General features: G+C 49.5%; 1 long non-coding RNA gene across 1 annotated transcript; it reads left to right on the top strand.

Annotated features, from left to right (window-relative positions):
- The first annotated feature begins 10,113 nt into the window (after positions 1-10,113).
- On the top strand, positions 10,114-11,729 carry LOC141041701 (uncharacterized). Its single transcript, XR_012202868.1, has 3 exons — positions 10,114-10,673; positions 11,243-11,306; positions 11,449-11,729. It is a non-coding gene; the product is annotated as an uncharacterized lncRNA (long non-coding RNA).
- The last annotated feature ends 11,664 nt before the right edge of the window (positions 11,730-23,393 follow it).

Below are 23,393 nucleotides of genomic sequence, written 5' to 3'. Positions count from 1 at the left end.
AATTATGATGATATCCAAGGCAATGATCATGTATATAGGCATCACGTCTGAGACAAGTTGACTAAAACGATTCTGCATGTACTACTATTACTTCACACATCGACCGCTATCCAACATGCACCTAGAGTATTAAGTTCATAAAGAACGGAGTAATGCCTTAAGCAAGATGACATGATCTAGGCAAAGTAAACTCACATATGAATAAACCCCATCTTTTTACCCTTAATAGCAACGATACAATACTTGTCATGTCCCTTTCTGTCACTGGGATTGAACACCACAAGATCGAACTCATTACAAAGCACCTCTTCCCATGGCAAGATAAATCAATCTAGTTGGCCAAACCAAACCAATAAATCAGAGAAGAAATACGAGGCTATAATAATCATGCATAAAAGAGTTCAGAGAAAACTCAAACAATATTCATGGATAGAACTGATCATAAACTCACAATTCATTGGATCCCAACAAACACACCGCAAAAAGTCATTACATCAAATAGATCTCCAAGAACATCAAGGAGAAAATTGTATTGAAGATCAAAGAGAGAGAAGAAGCCATCTAGCTACTAACTATGGCCCCGTAGGTCTGTGGTAAAGTAATCATGCATCATCTGAAGGGCAGCAAGGTTGATGTAGAGCCCCTCCGTGATCGATTCCCACTCCGACAGAGTACCGGAGAAGGCCTCCTGATGGGATCTTGTGGGAACAGAAACTTGCGGCCGCGGAAAAAGTATTTCGGGTGGCTCTCTGATGTCAGGGGAATATTTGAGAATTTATAGAGGTGGAATTAGGGTTGGAGGTGCCACAAGGGGCCCACAAGCCTGGGGGCGCCTCCCGAGCTTGGCGCTCCCTCATGGCTCGTCTGGCCATCTCCCGAACCTTCTAGGGTCTCTTCTGGTGCAGAAAAAATTAATCCTAAGTTTTTTCTCCGTTTGGACTATGTTTGATATTGATTTCCTGAAAAGCCAAAAACATGAAGAAAAAAAACAGCAACTGGCACTGGGCACTAAGTTAATAGGTTAGTCCCAAAAAATGATATACAGTTGCATATAATGGTATATAAAACATCCAAGATTGATACTATAATAGCATGGAACAATAAAAAATTATAGATACGTTGGAGACGTATCAGCAAGTTTCAGCGATTCTACCAAGTCAAGTACACCCTACACATGCAAGTCTAAGAGTTGAGCAGCGGAAAGTAACGACTTTGCATATGAATGTAAAGGAGGAATCGGAGAAATAAAACGCAATGAAGACACGGTGACTTTTGGCGTGGTTCTGATATGTGGTGCTATCGTACATGCACATTGATGAAGACTTCAACCCATGGAAGGTAACGGTTGCGCGAGTCCACGGAGGGCTCTACCCACGAAGGGTCCACGAATAAGCAACCTTGTCTATTCCATCATGGCTTACGCCCACGAAGGATTAGCCTCACTTGGGTAGATCTTAATGAAGTAGGCAATCTCCTTACCCTTACAAACTACTTGGTTCAACTCCACAATCTATTGGAGGCTCCCAAGTGACACCTAACCGATCTAGGAGACACCATGATGACCCACAGGTATAGGGGATCTATCGTATTCCTTTCGATAAGTAAGAGTGTAGAACCCAACGAGGAGCAGAAGGAAATGACAAGCGGTTTTCAGCAAGGTATTTTCTGCAAGCACTAAAATTATCGGTAACAGATAGTTTTATGATAAGATAATTCGTAACGGGTAACAAGTAGCAAGTGTAACAAAGGTGCAGCAAGGTGGCTCAATCCCTTTTGTAGCAAAGGATAAGCCTGGACAAACTCTTATATAAAGCAAAGCTCTCCTGAGGACAAATGGGAATTATTGTCAAGTTAGTTTTCGTCATGCTCATATGATTCGCGTTCGTTACTTTGATAATTTGATATGTGGGTGGACCGGTGCTTGGGTGCTGTCCTTACTTGGAGAAGACTCCCACTTATGATTAACCCCTCTCGCAAGCATCCGCAACTACGAAAGAAGAATTAAGATAAATCTAACCATAGCATGAAACATGTAGACCCAAATCAGCCCCTTACGAAGCAACACATAAACTAGGGTTTAAGCTTCTGTCACTCTAGCAACCCATCATCTACTTATCACCTACCAATGCCTTCCCCTAGGCCCAAATCATGGTGAAGTGTCATGTAGTCGACGTTCACATAACACCACTAGAGGAAAGACAACATACATGTCATCAAAATATCAAACAAATACCAAATTCACATGATTACTTATAACAAGACTTCTCCCATGTCCTCAGAAACAAACGTAACTACTCACAAAGCATATTCATGTTCAAGATCAGAGGGGTATTGAATATCATTAAGGATCTAAACATATGATCTTCCACCAAATAAACCAAATAGCATCAACTACAAGGAGTAATCAACACTACTAGCAACCCAGAAGTACCAATCTAAGGTTTTGGGACAAAGATTGAATACAAGAGATGAACTAGGGTTTGAGAGGAGATGGTGCTAGTGAAGATGTTGATGAATATTAACCCTCCCTCGATGAGAGGATCGTTGGTGATGACGATGGCTTCGATTTCCCCCTCCCGGAGGGAAGTTTCGCCGGCAGAATAGCTCCGCCGAAGCCGTAGATTGCTTCTGCCCAGGTTCCGCCTCAAGACGGCGACGCTTCATCCCGGAAGCTTCCTTGTGATTTTTTTCTGGTCAAAACCTTTCATATAGCATATGATGGGCACCGGAGACAGCCAGGGGGCCCACAAGCCCTAGGGGCGCGCCATGGGGGGTAGAGCGCGCCCCCAGGCTTGTGGCCACCTGGTGGGTCCCCTGTGATATTTTCTTCGTCCAATAATTTTTACATATTCCAAAACAATTCTCCGTAATTTTTTAGGACTTTTGGAGTTGTGCAGAATAGGTCTCTCAGATTTGCTCCTTTTCGGTCCAGAATTCCAGCTGCCGACATTCTCCCTCTTCATGTAATTCTTGTAAAATAAGAGAGAAAAGGCATAAGCATTGTACCATAATGTGTAATAACAGCCCATAATGCAATAAATATCAACATAAAAGCATGATGCAAAATGTATCACACCACTATCCAAAAGGTAATTGATGGTGTTCTTGATGATGAAATCCTTCCTCTTGTGCTTCAAATGATAGTCTTCCCAACACTCAATCACTCTCTCACCGATTTGGCTTTGGTAGGAGAGGGGATTGAATGGAAAGCAACTTGGGACAGGCTAGAAATCAAGGTTCAAATGGTTGGATTGGAATATCTTGATCTCAACACATGAGTAGGTGGTTCTCTCTCAGAAAATGAGTAATGGAAGTAGTGGTTCATTCTGATGGCTCTCTTAGAGAGTAAGTGGGGATGGAGGGGTATAAATAGGCAGCACCAAAAATCCAGCCGTTACAAATCTTTGAGCCAACCCGATGACACCGATCATAAATCTGGGTGAGACCAGCTAGTGCAAAAGACTTGACCGTTAGGCTTTTCGGTGAGACCGAACAGAACAACTCGATGTGACCGAGGTGCAATGGCTAGGGAAAGACCTCATTTCGATAGTTCTGGTCGTTTCATCTCGATAATTCCAAAATGAAGCAACTTCATTACAAGAACTTGGTCAGGCCATCTCGGTGGGACCGAGATCCATATCAGTTGTACCGAAACATTAGGGTTTGGCATGTGGCAATGTATAGGTTCATCTCGGTGGGTCCAGATGGGAAGGTTTCGATGGGACCGAGATGGACATTTAGGGTTTTGGATAGGTGTGACGTGGAGAAGTGGTTGAGGATTTTTGGAGAAATATCACTAAGTACTTGAGAAATTGAGTCATGATTAAAATCTCATCCCCTTTTAATTGTATTTCGTTCCTATGGACTCAATGTGATCTTGGGTCACTTAACCAAAAATGTAGAGTCTCTGAGCTTTGCCAATTCTTGTCCTTAGCATTTTGAGGGGTCCACAATCACTAGTCATTGCCATGTCAATCATTGATCGTCTCTGAAATCTATTATCAATGAGCCTTAGATCAATATATGTTGTTATTAATTTCCAAAACCATCCGGAGAATAGTTACACTTTCAATCTCCTCCTTTTTGGTAATTGATGACAACATATAGATCAAAGCTTCGACAAATGATATAATCAATGAAATACAACATCGCTTTAAGAATTATGTGATAAGCAAGAGCTCCCCCTAAATTTATGCATTATTAAAAATTTGTGTTTGAATGCAAATGCACAATCGATTAGGATCATGGGTTACTCTTCCATGTCACATACATCTTGGTGGAGCACTCAAAATGATATGATTGCAATGTAATAAGCACTCATCACCAATCAAGCAAGTGAATGATCATACAAAGAGCATATGAATGGATATTTAAGCAAGCATAGCATCGAAGTATGGTATGATCAAGCACACAATGTAACGTAGTCTCATACATGCATCAAACAAAAGTATCTCAAAGTAGCATGAAATCTAAGAAACCAAATGAGAAAAAGCAAAAGCACTGTCACTACTAGGAAAACGGCTATAGCTAATATGGACATTAATGGCGCACCATGTATGTGGTGCGCCACTGCTATATAGCAGTGGCGCACCAGATACAGGTACGCCATTAATGTCCTCATTACTAATGGCGCACCTAGTGTGTGGTGCGTCATTACTAGTTTTGAAAAAAAAAGATAAAAAAAATTGTTAGCAGTGGCGCACCAGGGGATAGTGCGCCATTACTAGTTTTAACTAGTAATGGCGCACTGTCCACTGGTGCGCCACTACTAACTTGTTTTTTTTTCAAAACTAGTAATGGCGCACCACACACCAGGTGCGCCATTAGTAACCCTGGTTACTAATGGCGCATTCTTAGGTGGTGTGCCATTGGTAACCTGGGAGCAGCTAAATATTTTGGACAACCACCTACCACACTCACTTTTCCCACTTCATTCTCTCCACCTCTACCAAGCTTGGTCTCAACTGCCTCCTCCCCCTCACCTCATTTGCACCATAGATTCACCCAAATTAAGTGGTTAAATTTCCTTTTTTTGATAGGTAAGTAAGGGGAAAGCTTTGTTTATGTTCTAGATCAACTTTTTTCTCCCTCCAACAACGTACACACTTTTTATGGCCTAGATCTACGTATGTTTGTGGTGTTGCATATGTTTGTGGTGTTGCATATGTTTGTGTTTGTAGGTACTGGTATTTGAAATGCGATAGTTGCCAATATTTTGCCGGAATGTTGATTCATTTCCGTTTCGGTGAGAATTTGGCACTATGCATTCTTTTTGGTCCTATTTTTAGGCAAAGTCATGCCATATTTTTTTGGGTTCTAAAATATCGTTTTGCTCTACCCCGCAGGCGACCATGGTCCGCACGATGACCGAAGGCATTGTGAATAGGTTTTTGAGCTCCGTGAAGGCCGAGATGCTTCAAAAGAACGAGACGGAGATAAGATGCCTATGTCGAAGATGCAAGCTGAAGAGCCTTATGGACCCGGATTCTGTACAGGGTGCGGGAGCACCTGCTCTTGCATGGTTTCATGGATGGCTATCGGTGGCAAGGTGATGAAGATGATTATGAAGTCGTCCATGGGGGCCGGGCAAGAAATGAGGAAGGGCAGCAAGACAACCGCGGCGAGGGCGAGCGAGAAGACGAAGAATCTCCAGGACATGATCATGAAGTAGATGCAGTACACAGTCATCATGTAGAAGATGCCGGACATGATGATGAGGAAGATCAAGACGAAGGGCATGATCATGAAGATGAAGATGCCGGAGCAGACGACGATGAACCATCGATGGGCTGGGTGCAGGACCCTCATATTCAAGAGCTGCTTCTCAAGCAGACGGATAACGCAAGAGCTGCCACCCGAGAGAAAGCCAAGCTCGATCAACTAGAGATAGACGTGGTTACTCCATTGTATGAAGGATGCAGGCCCGAGGATACCCACCTAAAAGTAACGCTCATGGCTCTGGAGATGAAGATAAAACACAAAATGACCGACGCATGCTTCGACGAGAACATGTCATTCTGGCACGAACGTCTTCCCAAGGGGAACAAGTGCCTCACCAGTTTCGAGGAGGCGAAGAAAATTGTGTGTCCTCTGGATTTACCGCACGTGAAATACCATGTGTGCATGAACAATTGCATCATTTATCGGGACGAGCACGCGGAGTCTACCATATGTCCGGTGTGCGGCGTCACTCGATACAAGAAGAGGAAGAAAGCTCCTCGAAAAGTGGTGTGGTACTTTCCGATCACTCCTCGTCTGCAGCGGTATTTCGTGGACCCTAAGGTAGCAAAGCTCCTGCGTTGGCACGCGGATAGGGAGGAAAAGAAGCGAGAAGATGACGGAAATGATCCGGAGATAAATAAAAAAGACAAGATGCTGAGTCACCCTAAGGATGCGAGCCAGTGGCAAGCGTTGAACTTCGAACACCCAGAATTTGGGGACGATCCAAGGAACATCGTGCTGGGCACGAGCACCGATGGAGTCAATCCGTTTGGTAGCCAGAGAAGCACACATAGCACCTGGCCTGTGTTTGTGTGGATGTACAACCTTCCCCCTGGTTGTGCATGAAGAGGAAGTACATTCACATGAGTATGCTAATTGAAGGGCCGAAAAAACCAGGGAACGACATCAATCTGTATCTGGGGCTGCTGAAAGAGGAGCTAGACACGCTGTGGAAAATGCCAGCCAATACACGGGATGCCGTAGAGAAAGAATATTTCCCTATGAGAGACGCACTGCTCACGACGGTGCACGACTATCTCGGTTACGGATATGTCGCGGGGCAGGTGGTCCACGGATTTTCTGGATGCGTCAGGTGCATGGATGACACAACATATCGCCAGCTAGATAGAGATCCCGTGTCTTCGAAAACCGTGTTCATGGGACATCAAAGGTGGCTTCACGACGATGACTCATGGTGAAAACACAAGGATCTGTTCGATGGTGAAACCGAACCCCGAAGACGCCTGCGTACGGGGAGCGGCGAGGAAATAGACGAGCTGTTGAAAAATTGGAAAGTGTGCCCACTGCCAGGAAAGAAGCGAAAGGCGCCAGAGCCGGGAATGAAGCGAAAGGCGCCAGAGCCACTGCCGAAGGTATGGAAAACGAGGTCTGTTTTCTGGGACTTGCCGTACTGGAAGATCCTCCGTGTGCCTCACAGCCTTGATGTCATGCATATCACTAAGAACGTGTGCGAGAGTCTGCTTGGTACCCTGCCCAACATGCCAGAGAGGACCAAAGATGGGACAAAAGCAAGGGCAGACTTGAAATCAATGGGCATCAGGGAGGAGCTTCACGCTAATGATGATGATGATGATGATGAGGCGAAGGACACGGAAAGTCGTCGCAAAGGCAAAAAGGCCAAGAAGATCGGAAATGACTACCCTCCCGCGTGCTTCACTCTAAGTCAGGAGGAGATCGAGCAGTTTTTCACCTGCCTCGTAGGAGTAAAACTTCCTTATGGTTACGCGGGGAAGATAAGCAGATACCTAGACTCAGTGAAGCAGAAGTTCAGCAGGATGAAGTCTCACGACTGTCACGTGCTGATGACGCAGATACTTCCAGATGCAATCCGTGGGATCATGGACGCGCACGTGCGTGAAACGCTATTTGGCCTATGCAACTTTTTCGACGTCATCTCTCAGAAGTCGGTTGGCGTGAGGCAACTCAGAAGGCTACAGGAAGAGATCGTGGTGATACTATGCGAGCTTGAGATGTACTTCCCGCCCGCATTCTTCGATGTTATGGTGCATCTGCTGGTCCATATCGTGCAGGATATCATCCAACTCGGGCCGACATTTCTGCACAGGATGATGCCGTTCGAAAGGATGAATGGTGTCATCAAAGGATATGTTCGCAACATGTCACGTCCAGAGGGAAGTATAGCCAAGGGCTTTCTGACCGAAGAGTGCATCTCCTACTGCACGAATTATCTAGGCATCGAGAACCCCGTTGGTCTGCTCGTCAGCAGGCACCTCGGCAGGCTCGCTAGATGGGGTCACCGCGAGGGTCGCCGCGAAACGCATGTCGACTTCGAGGGTCGACTCGCCGACTTTGAAAGAGCAAACCTAGTCGTGCTACAACACATAGACATGGTCGATCCTTGGGTGGTAGAGCACAAAACCTTTATTGAGAAGACGTACAATGACCGAGACCAACAGAGGATGGACGGAGATATAATCAAAGAGCACAACTCATGTTTCACGCGTTGGTTCAAGGAGAAGCTTCTGTCGTACCCTTTACATGAGGATTCTTCCGCGGAAGAAAAACTCATATTCGCCTTGTCACAGGGCGCCGAGTACAACCTGATGACCTATGAGGCGTACGATATCAACGGCTACACATTCTACACCAAGGACAAGGACATGAAGAGCGATGGTTATCAGAACTCCGGGGTAACGATGGAATCCTACACCGGTAACGACAAGGACAGATACTACGGAAGGATCGAGGAGATCTGGGAGCTGAGCTACACTGGAGAGAAGGTCTCGATGTTCCGTGTCAGATGGGCCAAGAGCGTCCTAAAAGAAGACCGGTATTTCACCACCATGGTTATACCCGAAGCCAAATCCAAGACCGCGGGCGCAAACGTCACCGCGAAAAATGAGTCATGGGTACTGGCTTCCCTAGTGGACCAATGCTTCTTCATTACCGACCCGTCAAAGCCCAGTCGTGTTGTCGTGAGGAGAGGCAAAAGGAAGACCATCGGAATGGATGGAGTCGCCAATGAGCAAGACTTCGACAAGTACGGCGACCCGAAGATGGAACATGACGACGACAATGAAGTACCATACACCACAAGAAGAAGCAGGACCACCCTACCTAAAGGACGTCCGTTCAAGAGAAGAACTCCATTTGCGAAAAAGAAGGGCAAGAAGATTGTGAAAAGATAGCTAAGATCGAATCACGACGTGTCGGCCGCGTGTGTGTGTCTCAGTGGCAAGCTCAATTATTACATGCAACTAAATTATTACATGTATCACTTGATTTCAACCATGTCATTGATCTAATTCTAAATCTTTGCACAATGGTTTAAATTGTAGTCTTCATTTCTCGATTGTATTTCGACATATGGAAATGGCATTTCTTCTGTTCTAGTCCTCTATATAGTAACCTCTTTTGTTCAAAACAGTGGGGATTAATGTTTTCTTCTGGTATTTTAATTGTTTTTATTTATGTTTATTCTGGTAAAATAAAAAAAAGTTAGTAATGGCGCACCAGGAGAAGGTGCGCCATTGCTATCAAGGTATTTATGGCGCACCCCTAGTAGGTGCGCCATTGATATACCAATTTTTATTTATGTTTATTCTGGTATTTTATTTTTCAGTGTTCCTTTTCCTGCTTAAATTTGCAAACATTTTTTGAAAATGCAAACATTTTTCTAACTCACAAAAAGTATTGAATTTGTTAATATTCTTTGAACTCATGAATATTTTTAAATTTCAGGGGCACTTTTTGAATTCATGAATATTTTTTCAAATTTGATGATATTTTTTCATATTCATAAATCTTTTACCAATTCACAAATGTTTTGCAACGCAAGTATTTGAAAATTAGTAATAACTACTTATATCGTAACATTTTAAAATTTATGGTCATTTTCTAAAAAATTATTACATGCAACTAAAAATAAAAAAAACGTTATTAATGGCGCACCAGGGGAAGGTGCGCCATTGCTATCACGGTGCTTATGGCGCACCCCTAGAAGGTGCGCCATTGGTATACGTATGTTTATGGCGCACCCCTAAAAGGTGCGCCATTGCTAACCCTCCCCCCACTCCACTTGCTCCCCTCTCCCTCTGGCCTCTCTCCCTCCCTCGCGAGATCCACTGATTCTAACCCGACGACCCCCGCGGGAGCACGCCGCCGTTCGCCCGCGCCCGCTCCACCGCCGCCGCCCTGCCTCCTCGGGCTCCACCGCCGCCGCCCTGCCTCCTCGAGCCGGGCAGCCACACGCGCCCAGCCTCCGGCACCGCAGCGCCACCCTCCCCGTCCCCGGAGCAGCCGCCCCGGCCCAACAACGCCGCCGCCCGGAGCTACGCCGGCGACCGGTCCATAGGCAGGTAGCCACCACCCCTCCTTCCTCCTCCCTCCCCCTCCCTCCTTCCTATTGCATCCTCTGCCCGCTCAAAATTCCCCCCTGATTTCTGCACTGGATGAGCACCTACCCTACTGCTGCCCACCCTCGCACCACGCGCACCGGCCCCCGCCTCTGCTCTCGGCCCGCGCATCACGCTCGGCCTACCGCTGGCTGGGCCCCGACCCCGCCCGCGCGACCCTGCTGTCGCTGCTCTGTCGTGGTTGCACGCCCGCGCGTCGCGAGCGCCGCGCCCACCGTCGCCCTAGTCGCACCCCTGCATCGATGCGCATGTGGGCGGACGTGCCTGCCGCTGCTAGTGCTGCTGCTCACCGCCTACGTCGCCGCGCTGCTCTGATGCTCTACGTGCTGCTGTCGCTGCTGCTCCTCTCCACTCGCCCCTACTGCTGCTACTCCACTTCCTCAAATCTTGCTGCTGCTTCTCTAAATCCTTCTTGCTGCCGCTCTCTACTGCTTCTACTCCATCTCCTTGCACCCCTGCTGTTCCTCTTCAGAGTCTGAACCTCAACTTCTTGCTGCTACTATCTCTCTCAATCTATTCTCTAAATTTCAGTGAACATTGAGAAGTGTATTTGATGTAAGGTTCAGATCTGACTAGCACGTGAAATTGCTATATGTTTAGTCTTGTATGATATAGTGCATTTATATGTGTGATCTCTTTCTCCCTCTTTATTCTCTAAGTTTGCTGTGTAATATTTAGTACTATGTGATGTTCAGTTTTGATAAATGTGAGTGACTGCTATTTGTTCAGTTTGGTACTTGCAATATATAATGCTTGACTTGTATATTCAGACTATTTGACTCCTTTATGCTATGAGAAATAACTGTCATCGAAATCTTGCTCTGTGATTGAGTAATCTGCTAGTATAATTGTGTGTTCACCTTGTTTACTAGTCCTTGTACTAGTTAACTTTGTACGTGTTTGACTTTCGGTCCTTGCTCACTGTTTGCTCATCATATTGTGGTCATATGTTCACACTATTCATAGGTTTATTTCCTCATACTCCATGTTGAGATTGTGGTTGTATGTTGCAAAGATTAATTCTGAGAGTAGTGATAGGTGAGAAAGTAGCAACATTAGGCATTTGCTGTTTGCTCAAATCATTGTTGTTGTTTGCTCAAATCAATTTTGTTTGTTGGTTCCAGGGACCTAGAGTTGCATCTGCACGTCAAGGAGCTGGAGCTGCATCTGCACTCCAAGGAGCGGCTGGTTAGTACTGCTTGTTCTTGTACCCAGAGCAGCTGGTGATGTTGCAAATAGAAGTAGAGTACTGCTTGTTGTACTTGTGATCTTGCAAATAGGAGTTGGAGTAATTTAACTTAATTGGAGTAATTTGTTGCATCTGTTGTAGGTGGTCTAGTGATGCCCATCTACTGCCCATTTCCTCTGGTACTGGAGTTGGAGTTTAGTGTACTAGACACTTTCATAAATTGCTAGGGTACTTCCTCTCCTTTCTCTCCTTTCACAAACTTTCATATAATTTCAGAAACTTCCATATAAAATTCAGAAACTTCCATAAATTTCAGAAACTTGCATATAAATTCAGAAACTTCATATAAAAACTGTATTCACTGCTGCTGCTGTACTACTTGTGATGTTGCTGCTGTTGTACTACTTGTGATGCTGCTGCTACTTGTGATTTTGTCAACTTGTGATGCTGCTGCTACTTGTGATCTTCTGAAATGACCCCTTTCTCCTGAAATGTTGATTAATTTCCATTTCGGTTGAGAATGGGGCACTCCTAGGTTAAGAAAATAAGCAAAGGTCATGCCCAATTTTCTTGACCTAGAAGGTGCCCGATTCTCAACCGAAACAAAAATTAATCAACATTTATAGTTTGACCTAGAAGATGCCCAATTTGTTAACTCTAGTAGTGTACTCCTGTTAATATTGCAAACATAACTGGAAATCTAGATCACATACACAAAATACCCAACGGTGGGTGCAGATGATGATATGGCGTGGACCGAATGTGATGATATGGCAACGGTGGGTGCAGATGCAGATGCAGCAACTCTCAAGGCTGTACTCCATCTATCCATCTAGCATGATTGCCTCCTCTCCTAGCTAACTTTCCTAACACTAGTCCCTAGTACTATCTTATTGTACTACCTTATTAACATATATGCCTATCTGGGCTACAGAATTCTCCATGAAACTTCAAATCACACACCTCATATCTCTTAGCCAGGCAATGCAACCTCAACCACAGGCCAGGTGTTGAATGTTAATCTGAGTGTGTGTGAGGGTGACTGAACAGATAAATCATGTCTCCCAACATTTTCAGCTAAGTGGACTCTCACACACACACACTATCTAGCTTTACACTTAAGCAGTGGTGAGATCTGCTCCCTCCACACAATGTGCAACAAGCAAGCAGGTGGATCTAGGTAGCTTGGCTAGATTAGCTATGAGCCAATGTGGTCAAGTCAAAAGAGATGATGCAGATGGATGGATGGGGATGCAGCACCACTCCACCACCTTCACTTGTCTAGCTTGTGGTTTACCCCTCACTCTCTCATGCACCAAAAGAATATGATACATACATCCACTTTGATAAGCTAAAACTAGTAACAGCAGGGCAAAAAATATTTTTTGTATTTATTTTAGATCACATACACAAAATAACCTACCAGCAATACAAATCTAGTTTCAGAAACATGTGATACATACATCCACTGGAACTTCCCAATGCTGGCTGGTTTGCACCCTCTACAAGCTGCTACTGCTTCCGAATAACCTAACAGCCATCGAAATCTAGTTTGAATCAGAAAAATGTGAGAAAACCCATCGATTGAGGAGGACAACTAGTTGTAGATGAGGAAGGGCATTTGAGGCCCCATCGAGCCTATGAAGATGTGATGGGTCCTGATATATTGACTTGTGGATTTATTTTTTCCTAGACTGCATTTAAGAAATAACTCTAGTAGCCTTTTTTCCTATTTAGAGCGAACATGGCAACAACGATGAGGCCGGCGGTTCAGGCAAGGCATTCTAGGAGCTGTCCCAGGAGATGGAGGAAGAACCTCACCGCTATGAGGACGCCGCGGAAGACACCGATCCCGACTACACAACCCCTAGTGGCGTCGGGGATGACACCACTGATGGTGCCGCCGAGGATGCCACCACCGACGATGGCAGCGCACGCACAGATGGCAGCCAACCGAAGAGGCAACGGAAGGACCGGCGCCCGAACGTGCTCGGCACCGTCAAGGAGGAATTTACTGAAGTGTCCTCCAGTGGGCATCCGACGGCGCCCAAAGAATTAGTCAGTGGGTACGCGGGACAACTCGGTGCATTCTCCGGAGCACCGTCTCGATCAACACCGAGAACCTAAGGCATCGTGACCGAGGGAATTTGCGCAACCTCCTCTTCACGAAGCTGCACGAACAATACAAGTTCCCCGGTGACTTCGCAAACACACGCCTCTTAGGGAATAAAGTGAACAGTGCCGCCCTCACGAAGATGAGCACGACCCTGGCTACTTGGAGAGCCGCGGTGAAGAGAAGGATTGAAAGAGGTGATAGTTATGAGAAGATCAAGGACACAAATCCTTCGATCAGCGAAGCTGACTACCTGGAGTTCAAGATCAAGTGCGAGAGCAACGCATCTGCGGAATCAAGTCAGTGGGGGAAAGATATGCGGGACTTGAACTTAGGGGTCCACAAACTCGGTCCCGGCGGTTATAGAGTGGCGGAACCTATATGGGACAAGGAGGATGCGGAGCGTGCCGAGCAAGGCCTACCGCCCCTCTTCGATAAATACCGTGACAAGCAGACCAGGAACTATGTCAGGGCCTGGTACAAGGTGGACCCTGTAACAAAGGAGCTTACCACGGATCCGAAGATCAAGGCGCTTGAGCTTGTTCTGGTAAGGAATACACCCCCGCATAATTAGCTCCATATGGTTGCATTCTAATTAATGAAGCCAAATTTCTAAATGGTTTACGTTCCTTCCGCAGGAAACTGAAAGCAGTAGCGCGGGGTCGTCTCAGAGCTCCCCTTGGGACACCACTTTAAATAGGGCGCTGAACGTAATGAAACACAAGGATAAGTTCAGTAAGCCGTCGTCAGCTGGTCGTGTGGCCGGCAAAGGCTTGTCCACGAAATGGTCGAAATACTATAACGCTGGGCGAAAGGAGAGAAAGACCAGCTCGGAAAGCCAGGAGCGCGAGGTTAGAGAACTCAAGGCACAAGTGGCGCGGATTCCGGAGATAGTCGAAGAGCAAGTGCGAGACCAACTAGGAGCGACGATCACTACCATTGTGCCTACCTTGATTGAGGGCTGCGGGCGTGGATTGCGGGCGGCCAACAGGGGCCGCCTCCGATTCCCAGCTTCACGGGCAGCAACTCGCACAACGTGCCGGCGGCGCCATTGGTGTCTCAGGCGGAGGCGGCATTGGTGTCTCCGGCGTCGGCGCCGGCATTGGAGCTTAATGCGCCCGGGTGTGGGAAGAATACGCCGGCCGGCACCTCGGCAGCAAGCGGCCCCTCCTTAACTTGCACGCCCTCCGTTGGCGGTGCCTCGACATTAGCCGAGCTCGACGCTATCACGGTAACTAAGCCTCTCGGCCGATGACTTCATCTCCTTGCCTTTGACTGGGCATCCCTAACGCCCTACATGTTTTCGCAGGGCGCCGCCGACGTTCCATGCAATCTCCTGCACTTCGTGGGCGGCGAGTTGATCTATGTCGCCAAGGCCAGAATCGTTCAACCGGGCAACCAAGTGTTCCACGGTAATCCGATGCCACCGACCGTGTATAGGGTTCAACTGGTTCGGGTGCTGCGGGGCTGCGACGACTTGTTACCTCCGTATCGACCTCCTGGGGCCGACGAAGATGATGTGATGACCCTCAGCGCCTGCATAGCTGGTCCATGCTTTGGCCGAAGAGCCAGATTCGTTTGGGGGCGGGGGACACCACCCCACAGACAACACCGCCAGTCATGCCGGTGCCAAGCCATGGCAAGACCGCCGCAACGCTACCGCCGTCAGCTGATCCGGACATGCATATGGCACAGGATCCGGACGACGACGACGGTACATTTACCAACGTCGATAAGTACTTCAACAAACATGGGTACGATGATGAATTCTTGGGGCCTCCTTCTCAAGAACCCAACCCTGCAAAAGACGATCGCGATCTAGCTGGTACTGCGGAGAAACCCAATTGCAACAGGCGTCGTCTGGCATTCAGTTCTCAGGAGACGCCTCCAGCTGCCGCCTTCACCGAGCCTCAGATAGCTGAGGTGCGAAATATTATCAGCCCCAACACACTCAAGAAGGTGGTCTCTGAGCAGAACTCGATCCCATTATAGTAGAAGAAGCAGAAGGGACGGAAAAGAAAGAATAACAAGGGTGTAAGCCGGCCGGCACCGAGTACGATCCGTGCTCGGGACGGGCCACCTTCACCTAAGGATATCTCGAGGAGGGTGCATGTGGCGGGTAGGCCGATGCTACTGACTAATCTGCTCAATGCTGCAACCGGTGCTATGCGGAGTCTGCATGACAGTGTTCTTTCTTTGGAGAAGCGGCGTGTCTCCAAGAATGATGTGGCATACCCGGTTTTCGTGGCCAAGGTGCCAGAGGGCAAGGGCTTTGTCGATAGCACCATCAGGGGTATGATCGTCCTACGGTTTGATGACATCTTCGCTATGTTTAACCTTCATCTGCTGCACTACACCTTCATTCGGCTATTTTCGCTCAGTATGGAGATGCGGATCATTAGAGACAAGACCCCGGACATCATGATAGTCGACCCCTTCTACATGCGTGCCAAGATCTTGGGCAGCGCTGGGGACCGGCAAGTCGCGAGTTCATACCTCGAAGGCGTCATTCTGGCGAACCCAGATAAGGATAACTTCCTCGTGCCTTACTTTCCCGAGTAAGTCATCCCCTCACTGCCCCCTAACACATGATTTCTTAGATTTTGATCGTTCTTTTTTTTCTAACATTCCATGTTTTGTGCAGTGACACACATTGCACACTCATCCTCTTAAGCCCGAAATATTCCATGGCTGTCGGAGTAAATGACCACGGGTAGCCTAACCGACCCCCCGTAGTTCTTCAAAAATTATCAGGCCGATCGAGCCTTCAAGCACCCAAAGCACAGGGCCGCCTTCCCCTGGCCGGCTATCTCATAGGCCGACTACTGGAAGGCGACCCGGCCCTAAAGAACCTCCCGAAGAAGCCGGCCAAGACTGCACCCTCAAGGGCTGCACCCACATAACGGTGACGAGATGAGGCGTGGCTACAGAACAGCCTGCCACCCCCGAATCCCGGAGCACGCGTGGCCACAGTGCGCCGTACGGGTCGGGCATCCCCCGTCCGGCGCGGCACTATTGCCATGTTGACCATGACGCCACCCACGACAGGCTGTCAGTACGGCCCGCGGGCGGCGGGCCCCTTCAGCCAGAGAGACGCTCGAAGGCGGCCAAGCCTCCTCCAGTCGGCCTGGGGTGTAGCCGGCTCCCAATAGCCGACTACCTCCCACCCTCGAAGTATGTCCATCATTAAGGAGACAAGACGAGGTAAGGCTACAGTGAGAGCCCGCCAGGCGGCGGCACTGTAGCCATGCTTACCTCGACAAAGCCCTCGTCATCAGGGCGAGGCTACAGTAACCAGCCACCGACAAGACCCCCAGGCGGTGGGGCCGGCCTGTCGGTCAAGAGGCCGGCAGCCGGCGGGCCCCAATGGTCGGTGGAGAAGCCGGCGAATACAGACACTGACGGCTAGGACCCGCGTCCAGCCGGATTACCATTGTACCCCTGGGGGGTAGGCCTATATAAACCCTCCGGGGCTCCCATGCAAAGGGTTGATCTCTTAGAGTTTTAGACACCACATAGAGAGAAGAGGAGAGCTAGCCTTGCCTTTCTTCTTCCTCTAGCCAAACAGCTCAAGGAGCCACTTGTAGCCACTTGTGTTGATTTAGTGATCATGCGGAGACCCCGCAGAGCAGGACTAGGGGTGTTATCTCCACGGAGAGCCCCAAACCTGGGTAAGATTCGCCGGCGTGCATGTCTTCGCCTTATCGCCTTTCCAGGCACCGACGATGTCTTACTGGCTCCCACAATGATAAGCCACCTGTTGGCATATCACTACTAGGAAAAGGCCTACTAGTGGCGCACCAGTTTTGCCTACTAATGGCGCACTACTGGTGCGCCACTAGTATCACGCCACTAGTATTAAATACTAATGGCGCACCACTGGTGCGCCATTAGTATCTGGTATACTAATGGCGCACACCACAGGTGCGCCATTAGTATAGCCCACGGTGCGCCATTAGTATCTCGTATACTAATGGCGCACTTAAAAAAAATTCAGATTTTTTTTTAAATTTTTTTTCGCTTTTTTCTTAATCTCGGGTCACTATGGCTTAATCTCGGGTCAATATGCTTAATCTCAAGTCAAATCACACTCTATGGTCAAACTTCCTGGAAGGTCACCCATCCTCACACTACTCCAGCCCGAGCACGCTTAACTTCGCAGTTCTATCCAACCCCAGCACCAGCTCACTTCACAAGCACTTGTTGATATATCTACCATATCAATCCTATTAAACCTTGTTGATGTCTAGGACTTTGTTCATGTTCATGAGTATGATGAAATTTTGAAAAATATTTCAAACTTCCCGGTCATATTACGTATCATTTTTTGAAAAAAATTTCCAAAAAAAAATTCAACACCAATTTTTTTTCTGTTACTAGTGGCGCACCTAGCAAACGGTGCGCCACTAGTAAGTTTGAAATTTTTTGAATTTTTTTGCCTCTAGATCTTGAAAGCCCCGTAACTTTTTTCTGTTAGGTTTTTGAGGATTTTGAAAATGTTTAACGAGGTTCCCCCCGTTAAATTCGGATGTAACTTTTCGAGTAGATGATTTTTCATATAAATTTTTTTTAATCCGAGTTCGTATGCAAAAGTTAAGCCCATTCTACAAATTCCAGAGAGATTTTGCAAATAAAGTCGAAATTCATATTTGTAAATTTTCCCAACAACTAGACCACATATCACATGGGAAACTTATTTTCTTTTATTTTTTGACATTTCCATCATTTTCTTTTATTTTTTTTTAACTAAAAAGGCAGTCCACGGGGGGTGGTGCATTCGGTGGAATTTTTGGGCCAAGTTAGTAATGGCGCATCGTGGGAGTGGTGCGCCATTACTAGTTCGCCATTACTAGTTTTGGAAAAAAAAATAAAAAAAATTGAAAAAAAATTGAAAAAAATTACTAGTGGCACACCGTGGATGTGGTGCGCCATTACTAGTTTAACTAGTAATGGCGCACTATCCACTGGTGCGCCATTACTAGTTTTGAAAAAAATTTGAAAAAATTGAAAAAAAATTACTAGTGGGGCGCCGTGGATGTGGTGCGCCATTACTAGTTTAACTAGTAATGGCGCACTATCCACTGGTGCGCCATTACTAGTTTTGAAAAAAAAAATTGTTACTAATGGCGCACCATGGATGTGGTGCGCCATTAGTATTTGGACACTAATGGCGCACCGACACATGGTGCGCCATTAGTATATAGTAGTGGCACACCACATGTCTGGTGCGCCATTAGTGGCCATATCATCTATAGCCCTTTTCCTAGTAGTGTATGTCGCACGTACCACCGGACATTTGGCGCCCACCGTGAGGCCAGGTGCACCGTCGTCCGGAGACCTGTTCTGGACGGGAACCCTTTTCCTTCCCAGCGAGCGTAGCCAGCCCGGCACGCCCGATGGCGCTTGCCCCGACGCGCTGCAAGGCGTCGACGACGCCTGCGCGGCGAGCTGCCTCATTGATCTCCTTGGCGAGGCTCGCATCTCCGACGAGCCTGCGTCCGACGCGGGCACAGACTGCCCCGAGAGCCGCCTCGTCAGCCTCCTCGACCAGCTTCACGTCTCCAGCGAGCTCGCTGTGGAATTGGAGTCGGTCGGCTCCACCGACCCGATGCTTGTCGACTCCGACACGGCATCGCGTGACGCCTTCCCCACCAACGTGGTGATCATCGACGACCCTCTTCCTCGAGCCGACAGTGGCAGCAGCGCTGTCATCGAGGTGCTGGTCATCAGCCATGGCGCCGTCTCAGGCGAGAACGCCCACGACGCCCTACAAGCGGCGCTACACGACTTGTCCATCCCCATCCCGGCCGACGCCGACGCCGAGACATTGGAGGCACGCCGCCTCGCCCTTGTCGCGGAAGGCCAGAAGATAGCATCCATGAGACGCCTCACTGAGGCTCACCAGCGCGAAGTCGACCGCGCCGCCTTTGGTACGCGGCCTCCTGGCGGGCCGAGCCGAGCCGGCATCGTCAAGAAGCGCGGCGCGGCCATCGCCAACATGTTGGGAGCAGACCGCCCAGTCTACGCCACGTCACTCGAAAACCTGCGTGCCGCTCAGGCGGCCGTAGACGAGCTGAACGGGCTGGGGGCCGACGATCTCCCCTACATGACTAGACGCATCCAGCAGCTGATTGACGCGGCCGCAGAGCAGCATGAAGCCAGTGCCCGTGCTGAAAGTCCTCCCCCACGCCGAGAGCACGGCGCGACATCCCAGACGCCGACTGCAGACGGCGCCCGCGCGAGAGAAGACAAGGAGCCGGCTGCTAGCCGCAGTCGGACTCGGCTCACCATCGAGCGCGACGCAGAAGGCCGCCCCCGAGCTGTGGAACGACGAGGCGATCCGCCTCCTCTCCCGCCTCGTGGGGAGAGATATCCCACCCCGCCGCCTGTTATGCATCCGACTCTCGGCGGCCGACTGGGCCACCGCGAAGGAGTCGGCGAGAATGACGCCCGACACCGGATTGACCGCCTAGCGCGATCCCTGGCGCTAGAAGAAGAAGATGATGTCGGCACGCCTTGCTTTGGCCCCCGCATCCGTGACGAACCCTTCCCCAAAGGGTTCTCGCTCCCAAGAGACACGCCAAAATACAACGGCTCCGTGTAGCCGGAAGAGTGGTTGATCGATTACTCAACCGCAGTCCGCATAGCGAACGGCAACAGGCGCGTTGCCGTGAAGTATGTCCCGCTCATGCTTCAAGGCACAGCACGCACTTGGTTGAACAGCCTCAAGCCCTACAGCATCAACAGCTGGCTAGACTTCATGGAAGTCTTCATCCGCAACTTCACCAGCACGTACAAGCGGCCTCCCAAGCCCCGCCAGCTCTCCTTGTGCGTCCAAGAGCCCAGCGAATCAACTCGCGACTACCTCACGCGTTGGGCCGAGCTCCGCAACTCCTACGAAGGGGTGCACGAGGTTCAAGCCATAGAGTACTTCACCGCCGGGTGCCGAGAGGGCACCCTCCTCAAGCACTGACTCCTCTGCGACGAGCCGGCTACCCTCGACGAGCTGCTGATCATAGCAGACAAGTACGCCATGGCCGACTCTTCAAGGTGCTCGCTCCGGCTCCCAAGACGCCGGCTGGTGACTCCAGTCGACGCCCTTACCAGAACGACAACAAGCGCAAGGCCCCTATGCCGCCTTCCACCAGTCGGCAAGTAGCCACAGTCGAAGATGAACAACCTGAAGAACGGCCCGCGCCCAAGAAGCAGAAGGGCGGCAGGCCAGCTTGGCAGCCGGCTTTCTCCTACGAGCAAACCCTTGATGCCCCTGCAAGTTCCACAGCGGCGCGAAGCCGTCCAACCACACGACCCGGAAGTGTCATTGGCTCACACGGATCTCCAAAGGCGAAGGGCTGGTGCCGCCTCCACCTGCTGGCCAGCCACCTCCAGCTCCTCAGCAGCTGACTGTTCGACCAGTAGTCGGAGCCATTCAAGACGAGTTCCCAGACGAGCACGCCGCCTACGTCGTCTTTACGAGCCAAACTAAAGACAGGCGCAGTCGGCGCCGACAGCACCAGGAAGTCAACGCGGTCGCCTCTTACAACCCAGAGTTTATGCATTGGTCTAAGAAGCCTATCAGCTGGAGCCGGGCCGATCACCCAGAGGTGATGCCGTCTCCCGGCTCCTATGCATTGGTATTGGACGCCGCCCTCACGACAGAAAGGCGAGCTGCCCGTTTCTCCCGTGTACTGATTGACGGCGGGAGCAGCATCAACATACTGTACCGCGACACCATGGAGAAGCTGAACATCAAGACGAAGCAACTCATGCCAAGCCGGACTGTGTTTCACGGCATAGTACTCGGCCTGTCCTGCTCACCAATCGGCAAGATCAAGATGGATGTTCTCTTCGGAGACAAGGATCACTTCTGCCGAGAGGCAATCTAGTTTGAAGTGGTGGATCTAGAGAGCCCTTACTACGCGTTGCTTGGCCGACCTGCCCTGGCCAAGTTCATGGCTGTGCCCCACTACGCTTACCTCAAGATGAAGGTGCTGAGTTCAAAGGGGAGCATCACCATAGCCGGAGACTACAAGAAATCCTTCGAGTGTGCTGCAGCCAGCAGCCGGCTGGCCGAGTCCCTCGTGATTGCTGAAGAAAAGAACATGCTGGTCGAGTCATGGCCATGGCCGGCAAGCAGCCGGCCCTGTCCCCTGACCCCAAGGAATATGATGCTCAAGGCTCCTTCCAGCCGGCCAAGGAAACAAAGAAGATACCTCTGGACCCGGAGAACCCGGAGAGGTTTGCTGTCATTGGAGCGAACCTGGACAGCAAATAGGAAGGCGAGCTTGTCGATTTCCTCCGTGAGAATCGGGACATCTTTGCATGGTCCCCAAAGGACATGCCGGGTGTTCCGAAGGATTTCGCCGAGCACAAGCTACACGTCCGAGTAGACGCAAAACCAGTCAAGCAACCTCTCCGCCGACTGTCGGAGGAAAAGAGAAGGATTGTGGGAGAAGAGATAGCCCGGCTTCTGGCAGCCGGCTTCATTATGGAGGTGTTTTTTCCAGAATGGCTTGCCAACCCGGTCCTGGTGTTGAAGAAAAACAATAAATGGTGCATGTGTATAGATTACACCAGCCTCAACAAAGCCTGCCCCAAAGATCTGTTTGCCTTACCTCAAATCGATCAAGTGATAGACTCCACAGCCGGATGCGAGCTGTTGAGTTTCTTGGATGCTTACTCAGGCTACCATCAGATCAAGTTGGATCCAGCTGACCGCCTGAAGACCGCCTTCATCACACCATTCGGAGCTTTCTGCTGCCTGACTATGACATTCGGCTTGAGAAATGCCGGTGCCACTTTTCAGCGTTGCATGCAGAAATGCCTCCTCAAGCAACTCGGCAGAAATGCCCACGTCTATGTAGACGATATTGTGGTGAAGACGGAGAAGCGCGGCACCCTGCTGGAAGACCTCAGAGAAACATTTGACAACTTGCGCCGGTTCCAGATCAAGCTCAACCCAGAGAAATGCGTGTTCGGAGTACCAGCCGGCCAGCTTCTAGGCTTCTTGGTCTCCGAACGCGGCATCGAGTGCAACCCAGTGAAGATCAAGGCCATAGAGAGAATGGAGATTCCTACCAAGCTGCGAGACATCCAAAAGTTTACCGGGTGCCTGGCCTCCCTGAACCGCTTCATCAGCCGACTAGGAGAGAAGGCTCTCCCCCTGTACCGACTCATGAAAAAGTCCACCCACTTCGAGTGGAACGACCAAGCAGACCAAGCTTTTCACGAGTTGAAGAAGATGCTGACCACGCCGCCTGTCTTGGCGGCGCCGACTGAGAAAGAGCCCATGCTCCTTTACATTGCCGCGACTAGCCGAGTGGTCAGCATAGTTATTGTGGTCCAACGCCCAGAAGAAGGCCGGGCTCAGTTAGTCCAGAGGCCAGTGTATTATTTGAGCGAAGTACTGTCCACCTCGAAGCAAAACTACCCCCACTACCAGAAGATGTGCTATGGAGTATACTTTGCTGCCAAGAAGCTGAAGCCCTACTTTTAAGAGCACCCCATCACGGTTGTATGTACTGCCCCGCTTGCCGAGATCATAGGCAGCCGGGATGCATCCGGCCGGGTGGCCAAGTGGGCCATTGCACTGGCTCCTTACACGATCTTCTACCAGCCTCGCACCGCCATCAAGTCCCAAGCATTGGCCGACTTCCTTGTCGACTGGGCCGAGACCCAGTACCTACCGCCGGCTCCTGACTCCACTCATTGGCGGATGCACTTTCATAGATCCAAGATGCGCACCGGCTTGGGAGCCGGCATCGTCCTCACCTCTCCCAATGGCGACAAACGTAGATACACATTGCAAATTCATTTTGCCGCCTCCAACAATGTGGCCGAGTACGAGGCGCTCAAATACGGGCTCCGGCTAGCCAAAGAGCTCGGCATCCGCCGGATCCTGTGCTATTGCGACTCGGATTTGGTAGTCCAACAATCATCCGGCGACTGGGACGCCAAGGACGCAAACATGGCG

The sequence above is a fragment of the Aegilops tauschii genome, chromosome 2 (genome assembly GCF_002575655.3).
Source record: "Aegilops tauschii subsp. strangulata cultivar AL8/78 chromosome 2, Aet v6.0, whole genome shotgun sequence".
Lineage (NCBI taxonomy): Eukaryota > Viridiplantae > Streptophyta > Magnoliopsida > Poales > Poaceae > Aegilops > Aegilops tauschii.
This window is presented reverse-complemented; position numbering and strand designations above follow the sequence as displayed.